At 41.7% G+C, this 15,805-nt stretch overlaps 1 protein-coding gene across 5 annotated transcripts in view; it reads left to right on the top strand.

The window, feature by feature from the left end:
- Window positions 1-15,805, top strand: part of USP54 (ubiquitin specific peptidase 54) — a 106,078-nt gene that overhangs the window by 31,543 nt on the left and 58,730 nt on the right. For 2 of the 5 annotated variants that reach the window (XM_086751818.1, XM_086751814.1), the window contains exon 1: window positions 4,973-5,088. The exons of 2 other annotated variants lie outside the window; for them this stretch is intronic. The gene's annotated coding sequence lies outside the window, so the exon portion shown is untranslated. Of the gene's footprint in view, window positions 1-4,972; window positions 5,089-15,002; window positions 15,023-15,805 lie in introns of those variants that run through there. One more of the 5 variants, XM_086751816.1, reaches the window with a different exon arrangement.

Raw genomic sequence — 15,805 nt, 5'->3', positions numbered from 1 at the left:
TTTAGTCTGTGTTACTGACTGCCACACAGCTGTCTGACTGCAGATGGAGGGGCAGCTTTATTTACCTCCGTAGAAGAATCTAACTTCAGGCCACTGTCAAGAGACATTGCTCACTAGGCCTGCTTTTCTGAATGCTGAGTTAGCTAGCTGATGAAAGAAATCTGTAGTTTTTATTTCCATTGGTAGAGTTGTTTTTTGCTGAGTTGCCACCCTGTGCTAGCTCACTTTGCAGGCTGCCCGCTGTGAGCAGAAGGGGCACGTGATGGTGGACGGATCCACCCTAGGAGCAGCTGTCAGGCTGGCATAGCTGTATCATAAAACACACTGTAAGTTACCTGTGCAAGGAATTACAGCATCTACACAGTATCTTGGCTTTGGTGGCAAAGCTCATAAAAGAAGCTGCTGTAACTACTACTTCTCTGTCCTGTCCCTCTTGTAGTTGACTGATCTGTGTTGTGCCAGTTAAAATTGCTTACTGCAGGACTGCACTGTATTCTGAATAACTGAAATTAGGAAAGTAGCCCCCTTCATATTTTTATTTTCTGGTTATTTTAAACCCAGATTGTTTTCATGGTGCAATTTGTAACGTGGTCCTACATAGGCTGCCATCTACAGAACAGAGCATCAGGTGAGAACAGGAATGAGTGCTCTGTGAAAGGTGGGCAGGAACTTCTGCAACCAGCTTCTTTGGTGAAGGCAGTCAAGGAACTACATCTTCACCATGTAGCACTTATTCCTGACAAACTTCTCCATGTAGACAAACTCCTCCATGTAGACAAACTCATGGTATTTAAACTGTGCTAAATGTGCTGACATTTACAGCTCCATGAGTAGGAGTGATGTGGTGGAAAATTATTCGAAGGTGAAGGAAAGGGCTAGCAGAGCCTTTGCGGGGTAGGAAGCTCCGTGATCTGCAACAGCAGAAGGAAGCTGAAATCATATGACTGCAGACATTGGGAAAATAACTGTTTTCAGTGTTGAATGGTTATCACAGCTCTCTGTCATCTATACTTTGTTTCTACAGAATTTTTTTAACTTAAGGATTTATCATTTTCTTAGACAATCTCTTTTGTCTTGCCAACTGCAAACGTGTGCTTCTCATAGATCGGGTTGCCTGGGAATAATTTGCTTCTCAGATTGCTGATCTCTGAACCAAAGCAGAAAAGCAAGCGAGGGAGGGAGGGAGAGAGAGAGAGATTCTGGACTTGTTTCTGCTGCTTTATCTTGCTCAGTTTTCCTGCCTCATTTCAATTTGAGACAGCTATGGCTATATAATTGCCATCATTGCTATCAGGTCCTGGTAGCCCTAAGGGCTGTGGTACGTGACCAGAGCTGTTTGAGGGTTGCTGTGCTGTCCTAATTTAGGTGAAATGGTGGAAAAGCTTTTTTTTTCTTTTTTTTTTTTTTTTTTTTTCCTTCCCCTCCCCTTCTTTCTTCCTGTTCTGTGTAGAAATGTGGTAATTGCTCTGAATTGTTTTAGTTTGGTGGCAGTGAGTCAGATGCTTAGCTGGTGTGGTTGGCAAAGATCTCTTGGAAGCGCAGCAGCGCTTTGGGCGGGGATGTGTCCCCTTGCTTCTGCTCGGGGCGTGGAGGCCCACTTGCTCTCTGAACTGTTTGACCGTCAGCAGTGGGGAATGAAATTGTATTTTCTATTTGGTGCAGAGGGATTTGTTTTAGTAGTAAAACACTTGCCTGTCCTTTGCTGCTGTATGATTTTTTAAAAGTTTTAATTTTAGGTGTGATGGAAGTAGAACTTATCTTGCTTTAAAGAGAGCTTCTAGAAATAATTTTCACACTTTCTTCACACACTGAAGTATTGAAAAATTGGATATTGTTTACACAGGTAACTGTTAGTCCCCACTGTCCATGTGCTGAAGGACTATGTAAAATGGTGTCAAAGCAGGTATTTGAAAATATCTACAATTCGATCTACATCCACGCTTCTAGCAGTTACTCAAGTATGTACATTTTAGCAAAAAGCTGAGAGAGTTCTGAAATGATGGAAACTGAGGCTGAAGCAAATAGGACTTTGTAAACATCAGTACTACAGAACTCTTGATACTACTGATTTAGGTGCTTCTACCATTTTGTAAGTGTTGGCCCACACCACCTCAGCAAGGAAATCAGTGGAGTCACAGGAGCATTTATGTAGCTTTTGTGTCTGAGGAGGTGTCGTAGTTCAGCCCTGATCAGGACCAGACTACTATCAGGACCAGTCTCTCGCTCCCCCCACCCTCCGAGAGAATAGGAGGAGATGATATAAGAAAAAACAGCTCAAGGTTTGAGATAAGGACGGGGAGAAATCCTTAAAGTTACCGTCACGGGCAAAACAGACTCGACTTGGGGAAAAACACTCATTTATTTCTAAAACTAGCAGGAGAATGAGAGAGGGAACAAGATAACCTCCCCCCACCCCTCCCTCTTCCCGGGCTTAACATTATCTCTACTACCTTCCCCTCCCGAGCGGCACGGGGGGAAAAGGGAATGGGGGTCACCGTCAGTTCATCACGCGTTTTTTTACGCCGCTGTATCATCGTCAGGGGAAGAACTCCTCGCATTCCTCCTCTGCTCCAGCGTGGGGTCCCTCCCACGGGCCACAGTCCTTCGTGAAACTGCTCCGGCGTGGGTCATCTCTTCCACGGGTGCAGTCCCTCTAGAACAGCTGTCCCAGCGGGCCCTCCATGGGCCACAGCCTCCTTCAGGCCTCCACCTGCTCCGGCGTGGGGTCCTCCACGGGCTGCAGGTGGATCTCTGCCCCTCCGTGGACCTCCATGGGCTGCAGGGGGACAACCCGCTCCACCATGGTCGTCACCACGAGTTGCAGAGGAATCTTGGCCAGGAGCCATATTACTCCTCCCCCTCCTCCTTCACTGACCTTGGCGTCTGCAGCCGTTCCTCACAACAGGCTGGCAGACGTCTCTCAGGATCCTTTTTACATCTTATTCACTTCTCATCTCCTCTCCACTTCCTGCAGCCAGGCCGGGCCGAGTTGGGCCCAGTCGGCTGCCGGGCGGGAGGCCAGAGGGTGAGGCCTGCAAGGCCCATGAGGCTCGCGCCTCCCCCTCTCTGCCCCCCGCTCAGCTGCTTCACATCTTCTCCTCCTCTTTTTCCTGTTTTCCCCTACTTAAATACGTTATTGCAGAGGCGTTATCACGGGACATTCTGCTACCAATTGGCTCGGCCTTGGCCAGCAGCAGGTCCGCCCTAGGCCCGGCCGAGTCCACTGAACAAAGGGGAGCGACTTCTAGCAGTTTGCTACAGAAGCTACCACCTTAGGCCCCCCCTCACTAACAAAACCAGAACAGGAGGAAAGGCAAATGCTTCATCCCTTGGAATGAGAGGGAGGAAGGGAGCATAGAGACTAGTTTTGTCTCCGCAAGGGAGCTTGCCAACCTCAGGTCATTGAGCCCTGGACATAATGCCACTTGAACAAATGGGCTTCCTAACTCTTGGGAAGACTTACACTGATATTTGAAAGGAAACTTGCAGATAGAAGTAACGGTGCAAGGCACGTGGAGGACTCAATCACTCCTTCTGTATGATAAAAATGAGGATCGGCACATTGCTTTTGTTTGGAAAAGGTCTGTGTTGGTGTTGCAAACTGTGCTTTTAAGTGGTTTGGCTTCCTTGAAACAAGTTGTTTGAGGGAAGAGTGCTACAGAGTTAACATGCTGTTTTAACCACACACAGCTGTGGAGCAGGTTTTGAGCTCGGCATGGTTACTGAACATTGTACTATTTTTTGTTCACAATTATGCCACTATTAGTACACTTTAGAAAATTATCTTATTTTAAATTTGCACACATCAATCTAAATTAAAAAAAATGTACAAGCATCATGAGGTAAAACCCGTCTTCGAGTATTGCGCCTTTGCTATATTTTTTCCTTTTTTGTTCTAACTCCTATTTTTGTCTCACTAAAACTCTATCATTATGGAAAGACATAGTTAAAACTTGGCTCAGCCCTTTCTATCCTGTGAGACTGGACTGTTTTTAAGGCAAACTGATTTAATTGTATTCCAACTGCTTCCTTTTTGCATTGTTTGTTTCTGTTAGGTAAATGGTCCCAATGGGGATAGTATCTTCAATACCTTGTATGGTCCAAAGCGTTGTTATATTTCAGTCTAATTCTGTTTGTTAGCATTATATTGTGCTAGGACAGAAAGACAATGTTGTGCATTGTTTTTTGTAACATAACCAAAGTTTTCTTTAAAGTTATTTTGGTCTTGGATATACAGTAACTCTCCCTGTCTGTGCTATGAACGTGACCGTGATAGAAGAACAGATTGATGCTGAATGCGGATGGCACCAGTGTCTGGAGCTGTGCTCTTAGAGTCTGGGAATAATCATGTAGTAATGCTGCTCCTGAGCTTAAATAACTGAGCTTATGTGAGGTTTTGGGGGTAGGAAGCTGTTCTTCTGAACAAGCTTCTTTTTTCCTTGATCAGTATCACTGGCTTTGAACTACAGGGGATGGTTCCAGGAATTGTCCTGGCTACATGTTGCTCCTGTTTATCAATCTCTCCTATGGGAAAACATCCTTCGTGTTTAACTGAACGGTTTGCCGGACCCTTGCCAGTTAGCTTGGACTGAGAGGAGGCCTGCCTCGCACAGGCAGGCGGCTGCTGTACAATGAAGTTAGCCTTTACAGCCCTATCTCCCTCTCCTCTGCCCCCAGTCTGGTCTCTTTTATAAAGGGTTTGGAAAACCCTCCTCCCTCTTGCCTGGCCCTGTTTCCTAAGGGAATTGTTGGTAAGCGGGCCGGGCCTCTGGCCTTATCTCTGTTGTCAGAGCTGCCTGCTTGGTAGGTGGCAGCGGGGGCAACGCTTTTCAAATGAGACTTTCCTGTGCTGAGGGAGGCCCTTGTTTTCTTGTTTTAACAGCTTCCTATTGTTTGAAACAGCAGGTTGTCCCCTCCCACGCTATTCTAGCTCTTTCCTCCTCCCTTAAATAATTTTTCCATGCAAGTATTACTCAGAGTAGCTACTCTAGTACTGAGTCCTCTGAGAATTTTCCCCAACCGCTCTGATCTCCAGCTTTTGTTGCAATACCAGTGTGGAGCTCACGCAATAGAAAGTGGCTTCTGAAGGTAGGTCTTTCTGACTTTTAAATCTCTTGTTTCAATTCAATGTCACCACCGCTGTGACATGACTGATTTTTTTATTTAATCCAAGTTGTCACAGGAATTCTCTCCTATATGTGGTACTGAAAGATAGAAAATACTGCTTTTCAATGTGGATTGTCATTGTTTCTAAGATGCAAAGAAAGAATGGTACTTCAGTTTGTTAGTAGTTTGCTTTTCAATATTCTAGTCTTGCTGTCTAATGGTATTTTGTATGTGTACGTTTTAATTACGTTCTGCTACCTGTGTGAAAGGCACTTTCTAAGCCATAAGCTGCCTCTGGTCCACCACACCATAGCTTCTTCTGGCTAATAGGATCCTTGATAAATCTGAAGATGAGACCAGTCAGAATCTCTTCTCACCTTAATGTTTGTCGCAGCTGGAAGGGATGTTGGCAGTTCATTTCCCAGTCTTGTTACTTTACAGTATAACTATTACATAGTCAAAAGCTCTCAGCACTGCTTTTTTGATAATTTACATGTGGTTTTGCTTCCCTGTACCTCTTGAATTCTGTGTTAGAAAGATGATAATGAGATAAGGTATTAAATATATGTAGAGCTTCTTTATTATTGTAATGTGTTGATTTGTAAAAGTCAACTTGCTCTGGCTGGTTTCCTCATCCTCTGACTTCTGTAAGGAGTCTTGTTTCCAAAATAAATAGTAATTATCCTGTGACTTTTGGAAGTCTCCCACTACTATTCCATACTTCTCACTGCTTTAGCTTAGCATGAGGTACATATTTGTTTAAATTTGTAGATTTGAAAAAAACCACAAACTGTTTTCATACATTGGGTGATACTAAGCAGAGGTTTTGATTCCACAGAATGATAAATCTGGTTCTAGAGTTTGTCACCAGAGGGGAGAAAAAAAAAATTATGTATCACTTCCACTTCTCATTATTCAGTATAATAAACACATTCTGCCTATTCAAATGCATTCCAGTTTTTTTTTTTTTTTAAAGCAATAATTTATTTTGTAATCCTGTTGTGTTTTGGGCATAAAGATTGATCATAGTCTGCCGAGGCAGAGCTCAACTGATCCACACGTGGCACAGGATGTCTTACTATCCTTGCCCTGGCTATAATTTCGTGATTGATTCAAGCCAACAAACCAGTAGGAAATAAAGCAAGCCCCTCTCCTCCCCTCTTCCCATCCCCCCAACAGTGCTTATTTTGTGATCTGAATTTGCCTTTGTGAGCCAAAGGGCGGTGAGGTTAGCTGCCTGCCCCAGAGCACTGAGGTGGAGAGAGGGGAGTGCCCTCCTCCCTGCTTTGGTGAGATTTTGGGTTCATTTGTCCATGTGAGAAGGTGACTCTCATACATCGCCTGTCTGAGATGACAGATCCTTCTTCTGGTATGTTGCACTTGGTGGGACTTAGAGAAGCCGTAGGCTTTTTTTCCCTTCCTTTTTTTTTTTTTTTTTGTTTTTTTTTTTTTTTTTTTTTTTTTTTTTTTTTTTTGTTAAAACTGGCAGTTCAAGAAACCTCTTGCTTTTCTTTGACAAACAGAGAAGCATTGCAGTGAATGTACAGGGATTTGTGTGTTTTCTGAAGTTATTCATTTATAACGTAGTTATGCCTATAGGTTACAGCAGTAATCTCAGAGTTTTGAGTGTCTTAAAAACCCAAACAGGCTGATTCTGGGTTACGGTTCCCTGTCTAAGGCCAGAGAAACATGACAAACAGCCAGAGGAGCGAAGGAAGCAGACTGTGGTGGCTGTCACGATGAACAATGGTTTTGGCACACCTGCTGCCTCGCTTCTCCATGCTTGGCAGGAAAGGAGTGATTTGGAGGACAACCAGATAGTTTTATAGATGTTTTTGGTATGTTTCCATCTTCTCTGAGGGAAAGAAAACAGAAGTACTTGCTTTATAATGTAACAAATGGCTGACGAAGGCTGGCACCATCAACTTTTGGGGCAGGTTTTAATAATGCACTTACAAATGGAAAATATTATGATAGATCTGGGGGCCCTTAGAAGCAAATGCAGGGAGACTGACGTATCACAGGAAGGAGTAATAGTGGGATATAGTCAAAGCCATGTGTTGGAGAAAATTATGCTCATACTACCCTTCTGAATAGATAGCAACATATCTATGTACTTTCACTCAAGAAAAAAAGAGTTTTTCTAGTAATCAAGAAGCAAAACAAAGAGAGCTGGAACAAATGCATTTGTAGGAAGATTTTACAGTATGATACGCTTTTTTTTTTTTTTTTTTTGACTCCACCAAGAGCCAAGTGATGTCAATCGGTTGCTGTTTTTCCTGGGAGTTGTCGTGAATGTGAGCTACGAGACAAGATTACTTCTTCCAAAGAACAGTATGTCACAGCCATGTCACTTCATCCATTTTCCAGTTGCATCTTTTCAGGTTCTGATGTTTTGTATCGTAAGAATAGTCTTTTAAACTGATGTATTAATATGTATTAAATTCCACAAGTTTTCTCTAAGTTTCTTGTGTACTCGGTTCAACAAGAGAATGCGCATTACTGTTGCTGTCATAATTGGTGAGTGCATGGGTCATGAGAGTATGTTGGAATTGGAAAACTTGACAAGAAAAAATGAGAATGCTAAAAAGCAAAAAAAGTTCCTTCTAGTCTAGCAAAGAAAATATATCTGACACTGCTCAATCTTAGAGCAGTTTAGCTTCACATGGGGTGACTTCAGTCCTGATTGACCAGAAATGTAAGATTTTTCCAGGTCAGCCAGTTGGTCACATGTGTGCACACATACACATGTATAGTCTATTTTCTTAATCCCAGAGGAGGGATGCATAGACTCTCGATCTGGACAGAATATTCTTATTTTTTCCTGTCTCCCTTACAGGTGTGTATAAGGAAGTGTTCTGTGTTGTAATGCTGGTTAAACAATGGTTGGTAGTAATAATAGTAACAGTGCGTCCGAGTGCTTTATTCTAGTATTGAAGGTAAATTTTATAATTGATTTCTCATCAAAGCATCTATTGTCGTGTAATGAGGTGATTGAAAATACCATAGTGATGTGGTAACTCTTCTTGATAGGGATTGTTTTTACAGATGTTGCTTTCCTAGATGTCAGATGATCATTCCTTAAAGGCTGGTTTTTCTGAGGGTAAGGAGTTTCAAACAGGACAATGTTTGGTTTTGTCCTTTTATTGTCCTGTTGGTGTTCTGGATCTGCATCTGTTTCTGTACCAAGGTGCTTATCTTCCTCAGACCCTCTTCTGTCAAATACAAGTGTTATGTTCCTTCAGCAGTTTTTTGTGTCACCAGCACACTGTTTAAGGAAATCCAGGGAAAAGTTATATTGTACAGCTCAGAGATGAGAGCCTGGAGCAGTATCAACAGGTCTTGTCCTAACAGGATTTGGCAAGAGGAGGTGTGGGAAACATGCAGCATGTGACTCTGCTGTGCAACTGGAAGGTGAAGGCTCTGTCCTGTGACCAACTCCAGATGGTGCTGGTTTGAGAGTGGCCATGTAACCTGGACTGGGAGTTGTGGGAAGAAGCAAGCCTCACAGACCATCTTGGATTGCCATGGCAGGATATCGAGTCCTCCACAGATTTGAGGTTGGATGTGTCTAACCTTTCTCCTGTGGTGAGCTCCCAAAAGACTGAAAGGATTTCAACATCAAAAAAGCCCAATTTAATTTAAGTAAGTACTAGAAAATTTGCTTTTTTTAAAAGAGAAAATTCCAAGGAACTAGGGAAAACAAAACGGAAATATGCATGTGTGCAACTTTCCTGTTGCCCACTGTCTCTGCTTCCCAGCCTGTCAATGAGTGGCCCCAAACATCTGTTACAAGTTTTGTGCCATGTTTAAGACCAGTCATACCCCGCAGTGCCTGGAGCTATCTCCTTTGAACACCCTTGGTACCTTCCCAAGGGAGATAGAGCAGGATGGGGCTCTGCACCTGCCCTCAAGGGTGCTACATGGCAGAGTCACACTCTTAAAGGATCACACACATAATTAGAAGCGAGAAACCAGACACTTGCATAAATGGTATCATCCTGAAATCTAGTTTCATCCCCATCCCCTGCTGTGTGTGATGGAGCAGAAGAACCCCTATAGCCACTGTCATCTCTTGCTCGAGACCTTTCCCTCCCGAAGCTTCTCTGTGCTCCACCCCCAGCCCTGTTCCCTGAGGCACTCTGCTTGAAGGGATGAGACACATCAATTTAGGCTGGGTACTTCTCTCTACAGAGGAAAAAAAAGATGAACTGAGTATACAGAATATAACATACCAAGTTTAGGATGCTGTGCTTTCTAAATTTCATGTGTTCTGGGCTGGACTAAGCCAGAAGCTGTGTAATCCTTTGTGTTTAACCTTGCATTACTCCTGGGAGTAACTGTTGGAAGGGTATGTGGTTTCTGCCAGATACATGTTGTCTTTAGTTTCACAAGTGGTGTCGGCCATCAGTGAAGGGTCGGATTTGGGAGAGTAACAGAAGTAGCTGCTTGCTTTTCATAGAATCATAGAATCATAGAATGGTTAGGGTTGGAAGGGACCTTCAAAGGTCATCTAGTCCAACCCCCCTGCAAGGAGCAGGGACATCCCTGACTAGGTCAGGTTGCTCAGAGCCTCATCCAGCCTGGCCCAGTAGAGCTCAGACCCACAGCAGGATTGAAACAGTTGAAACAGAAATGAAACTAAATCTCTGAAGTAAGCATCTTTTCATTTACGGTCCAGGCTGAAATCCTGTTGTCTGAAGTTGCGCAAGGCTGCTGTTTTCTCTAGCTGCTCTTTCGGTGTTGAACTCAGTGGCTTTAACACTTGTTGTCGGCTGTGTACTTTGCACATACTTGCAGTGCTGTCAGGCCAGGCCTCATTTTTGTATATGGGGCATGTGTACATACACTTAAACTTGTTCTTTTTCATTCTGTTTTAATAAATTTTTTTGTTATTGTTATTTTTAAGAGTGTTTTCCTCTTTGCATGTACCAGCTGGTTAAATGTGTTATAACTTCCCTGGGCATCCACAGAATTCTGTTTTAATTTCATATTTAACAGGCTTCTTCCAGTTGCAAAGAGAGGAACTCCTGTGAACGACCTCTTCAAGCTCTTTTTCTGCCAATGAGCAACCCTCAAATAATGTGTAGAGGCTCCTTTCGTCGTATATACCTCCTCTCGACCACTTCCTGGTTGTTTTGTAGGGAGCTTCTGGTGGCACTCAGTAGTGTCATTTCATCGCCAGGCAGAGAAAAAAAAAAATCAAAGCTGTTGACATCATCCTTCTTTTTCTTACCCCAACACCCAACTGGTCTGTTCAGCTTGTATTATACCGCATTTGCACAGCTTCTGCTTCTGTGACCCACTAGGACAGAGCCTGCTTGTACTTAACAAGAGTCTCTTTCATGCTTTGTGGTTCTCTCCAGGCCACAGCAGGACACAAAATAATCCCTTTTGCATTTGCTAGTTTCACAGTACTTTTATGGTGAAGATGAAATAACCTTTCTGAATGAAAACAATAACATCATCTCCATAAGCCTGGTTTTGATACAAGGTAATTGTATCATTGCATCTACATTTTATAGGTTGAACAGCAGCTTTTTTTCCAGCAGATCCCAAGAATTTAAGATATTAAAATCTGTATGAAAGAATTGTATAAGTTTTTAAAATGAGTATGGAAGTAATTCCTTATGGTAGCATCTGGTAAGGCTTACATAAACATTCTTTTTGAATCATAACTTAGAAATTTGAATTCAGACTTTGAATTCAAAGAGGCCAGAGTTTTGTGACAGTTCATATGCAAATCTTAAGGCTTCACCTTACTTTTAGTTCTAACATAAAATGAAACATCTGTATTTCAGAAAACTTTTTTCCTAGGAGACAATCTGCTTTGCACACATGAAACTTCCATTTGTGTACACTATGTGTATTCTGTAATGTTTTCGTTTCTGAATTGTATTTCTGACAAATATGCTGTATAGGAAAATCAGAAACTACCTGCCCGTTTTAGCCATCTACTTCAAATTTCACACAATGAAATATGTTGAACTGGATTTGAAGGCCTTTTTTACAACTGCTTGATAAAAAGGTATCAAGGGAATTTTGTTCTCCAAAATATGTATTCTAGTACATCTTCAGAATGTCTTATACCAGAAGAATTTAAGCAGGGTAAATTGTCTATTTGTAAGGGGCTGCTTAATGGAAGTAAAATATCAGGTAATGGAGGTGGCTGCACGTCCTGTTATACAAGGGCTTTCTTCCCATATTTGCGTGAATCGGTATGTGACCTTGCCTGTATTTGATGTTCAGCTGTGAGTTCAGGACTGTTGTGCATTCAGTTGTCATTGTCTTCTTTAAAACACGCAAAGCCATGTACAATGGGCACTTTATGAGGTTGTGTGATGGATTGGGGCTGCGGCTGAAGAGAGGCACAGTATGTCCATGGTTGTCCCCTCAGCTCTGGTCTTGGAGTGCAGGAGCCACAGGGAAGCCATGGCAGCATATTACAAATGCTTTATTTGCTTGTAGGAGGCAAGACCACCATGTGTAAGTTTGGGATGTAAAGTTTCAAGGTTTGTTTGTGTCTATCTGCTTCCTATTTTAAAAAAGGGAAAAAAAACCAACCAATCTCATCACCTTGCACAGAGTCTTTTCCTCTGCAATTTCCCTCAATGCATTGATCAGATGTTTTCTTCTGCTGGTCTCCTAGTTGTGTAGAAAATAAATCCAGCTTTGAGATCTACTCCCCTTGCTTGTCTGTTCCTAGATTGTTGGTGAGTGCAGAGTATCATGGTATGTTTCCACCAACCTGATTGTTTGTTTTACTCTTTGCATGTGCTGTTGGGTACAGGATGTTTTGGTTCAGTAAGCTTTTTCTTGTGGTATCTGCAAGTGTTTTTCCTATTCAGGTTCTGAAGTCTTCAATGGATTTTGCAGGAAAAGGCTTTTGTATACAAAGCCAAATGAAGCTAAAATGAATTTCCCTGTTCTTGTTAGTTATCCTTACTCTTCTAGAACTAAATAGTAATGATCCTCAACCCAAGTTGAGATTATTAAGTGCTTATGCATGTGTGTGCACACTCGTGATTCTGCTGAAATGTTATTTATAACTATACAGCACAGATGCTTAAAAAAAGATGAATAATCAGCATGTTGTAGATGCTGCATGCATGGGTTTATATTTTTATGTAGAGGTATTAATCTATATAATGTTTTGCGGTGCAGCAGCACTCCTTCTGCTTGTCAGTTTTAGCAAGGCAGGAAAAAATGATGTCAGCGTTTGATACTGGGACCCGGCACAGGGACCTTAAACTACTGCTCGCTCTTTCTTTACTCTCTCTGCGTATGCTTTGTGTAAGTTCCTCTATACTACACCTTGGTAAGCTATAGATAAAACACAAAATATAGAGAATTAATAGTTTAAGAATAAGTTATAACTGTTATATAAATACCAAATGCTATCCTCAGCTAAGAGAAAAGAGGGAAGGAATAAGTGCTTTAGTGGTACTAACAAATATATTGTCTGGCCCCTGTTGATCAAGAGGGAGATGGGAATTGTGTCTGTCCACCCTCTGTGCAGTTTTTCACTAGCCATGGGTATCAAAAAGTCCATTACAAATAATGCCTGTGTGGAGGAACCTGATTTCTGCCCTGGATGCCACCTTTCTCCTTGAGAGCAGTGCCTTGCAGTGTTTCACTTCGAGATTCCTAACACATCACCGGAAAGGCCTGTTTTTCCACCCAAAAGCTGTCTGTCTGTTTGGTCAAAGTCTGTTACTTCTCCAGATGTATTGCTGCCGTTCCTTAGTCTGCATTGTCTTTCCTTGGAAATTGAAGTACTGATGGTGCTGGAGTTCTTCTGTTTGCTTGTTTTCCTGCAAAATTAATTTCTTGCTTACCTATTTTTAGGTAAGCAAGAAATTTTATTCTATGTAGGCGTGTGTATATTAGCACACACAGTTGTTTCAAACATTACTGAAATCAAGGTATAATGAAATGGAGTTTAATGAAACAAAGGGATTTGTGGTGCAGTAATGTGAACAGCGTATGATTTGGGAGTTGATTGCTACTGCCTTCTGTTTTATAGAAGGAAAGGAGTGTGAAGATTCGCAGAACTCGTAGTTATAACAAGGTAGTTGTTATAGATGAGGAAGATTTTTTTTCCTGAAAAAAATATTTTTAGACTGTTCAGTAAAAGTCTGCAAGGTCAGGGAAAGAACGGCACCAGGGTTTTAGGATATAAGAAGTTGTCAGTCATTAGGCCTTATCTTGCTGAATACTGCTGACTACTTCTAAAAGCTTCTAGGAACTCTTCAGTCATTATTGGGGTGGAATTCGCAAGCCAAAGTAGAAAACATCTGTTTTCTTGGATCAGTAGTATTACTGGAAGAGAGATGAGATTTTTCCTGTGGCACCTTATTCACAAGAAAACAAGGGCCTTGGAATCTTGTTGCAATAGCTAGCTGATGACTGTAAAATAAACAAACTTTTTCATTGCAAAATTCTGTATGTCTGGAGATCGAACAAAATACTGAATTCATCTTGAAGGTCCCTTTTGGAGACCCAAGGTGAAGATTTGGAAAGGAAATAACTGGCAGCAGGAGGTTGGCTGAGCGTTTGCTAGAATCAAACCAGAACCTTCCATTTCACCATATGGTTGACAGCTGCCCTGCTCCTATTTGTTGTGATTTTTCTGTGTTACATAGGATTGATTGGTGATGTTTAACTGCTTTTGAGGACTTGCGTAACATTTGAAGCTGCTGTGTTTTCCCCGTTCATCTGAACTCTACAAGTTGATGAAAAGCTGATTTTACACCACTCTTCCTCATTGTGAAGTGTCCAGCATCAAGCCTAGGGGTAGGTAGGGTATTTTTTTAAATACAGGCTTGCGAGAGTAAACTTACCCTTCGTGTAGGAAGTAATACAAAACTTTAGGATAAGTGCTTTGGAAATCCAGGTGTGTTAAGATGCAGGCTTTTATTATTGTCTACAGCAGTCTTAAAGAGCTGGGCAGCTGTGGAGGGAAGATCTGAAGGAACTGCAAATTATTTTGAAATGGCTTGAATTTACTTCAGGCTGGGCAGGCTTTCTTAATTTTATATATATTTCTTTCCCTCTTGAACTGTCAAAGAAAAGTTATTCAGATAACAGATCTTTTGGGCTGTATAACAGAAATGGGGGGCAACTGCCTCCAAAGAATTTCGGAAGTAGGACACGAAGCTGTGGGCTCATCTGCCTGTGTCTCTGTAGCCTACACAGCAAATGCATGTGCCGACAGTGCCGTGATGAATGAGATCGGTGGTTATTAATACCGTGTTTTTGATAGGAGTAAAGGTTTTATCTGGAGACTGAAGTGTGTTTTGGCAGTAAGCCCCACACAAAGTAAATAATGTGGCCTTTGCATCTCTGGTTCTGACTTCATCTCTCTCATTGTCTTCGAACAGAAGCCCTTTATTATTCGATTATCCCACATTGTGCTCTTATAAATTGCAGTCTCTAACAAGAGATGGTTTCCCCCAGAAACTTCTAGATCATCTTGCAGGTTAAGTTACTTTCAATTAGAAAACACTGCAGTGCTGGCTTTTTAGATATTTAGAGCTGTATGTTTAAATTTTTTTTAATTGTAATTGGCTTTTGAATGGTTGTGATGTTGTATTAGAGCTCTTTACTGGATAGATTTTAGTAGCTTTTCCAATTATTTGAGAACCAACTGGATACTTAGTGTCCCCTTAACTGCTTATTAAAGTCTGGACACACTACCCTACTCTTCTCTCTCTTGGTGGCTCTGTGGGATAAATAATTTGCTTTTCTGCTATTTTGAACAGAAGTCTATGTGGTCGTAGGCTTGCACAAAAACATATTTGTCAGCTGATGTCCTTCTTTCAGGAAGTGCCGCAGAAATGACTGCTTAGACTATAGCTCCAGAGACACATTTGCAGGCAGTTGAGAAGAAGCAGAGAGTTCCCCTCAAGCTCGAGTAGGTAGAAGTTTCCAGTCCTCCACCACCACTGAACCTTCTGCAGTTCAAAGCAAATGCTTTTTTTTTTTTTTTTTTTTTTTTTTTCTTCTTCTGTGAGAGATGCTCTTTAAATAGATTTGTCTGACTGTCAGGCTTAAAATCAAATGATTCATGTTAGGTAAGTGTTTGCAAGATTTCATTACACTGTTTTAAGAGACGGTCCACTATAGTTTCATAAAACGCACAAGCATTTTGGATGAAGAAGTTGGACAACTGCTTACTGTAAAGAACATGTTCATGCAGTATAAAACTATACTTGACTCTAGAACTTGCAGAGTCTCAGTCTGGGGTGTTTCTGCAGAACGTGGTCTCTCCATGCTTCTTGGTCTGAGTAGTTAACAGGAACATAGAGTGGGTTTGTTTTTGTTTTTCATGGGTTATTTGTTGGTTTGAAAAGTTGGTATAATAACATTTTCTTCATAAAGTAACTTCTTCACTCTCTCTCTCCAGTCACTGTAGAAGCAGTAAGCTGTCTACTAGTTCGGAAATGACGATGTTGCCACTTCAGGGAGCTGTATTCCCAAGAGCCAATTTGGCCCATCAGTATCCTGCTTAAAGTTTCTTCTAGTGTTTGATAGGCTGTACAAATACATTGGTAGTGACCAAAATGACTGCAGTTTTAGTCAAGGATGTGTGTTATCCTGATTTGCTCACAGTTCTGTCTAGTCCTTTCAGTTTTGATTTCCATTATCTAGAGGTAGTTTCTCAGAAAAGGCCTCCATTATGTCTTCTGGGAAACCT

This window comes from Chlamydotis macqueenii, chromosome 7, assembly GCF_036417535.1.
Source record: "Chlamydotis macqueenii isolate bChlMac1 chromosome 7, bChlMac1.mat, whole genome shotgun sequence".
In the NCBI taxonomy this organism is placed as follows: domain Eukaryota; kingdom Metazoa; phylum Chordata; class Aves; order Otidiformes; family Otididae; genus Chlamydotis; species Chlamydotis macqueenii.
Note: the sequence above shows the minus strand (reverse complement) of the source record. Positions and strands in the feature narration are given on the sequence as shown.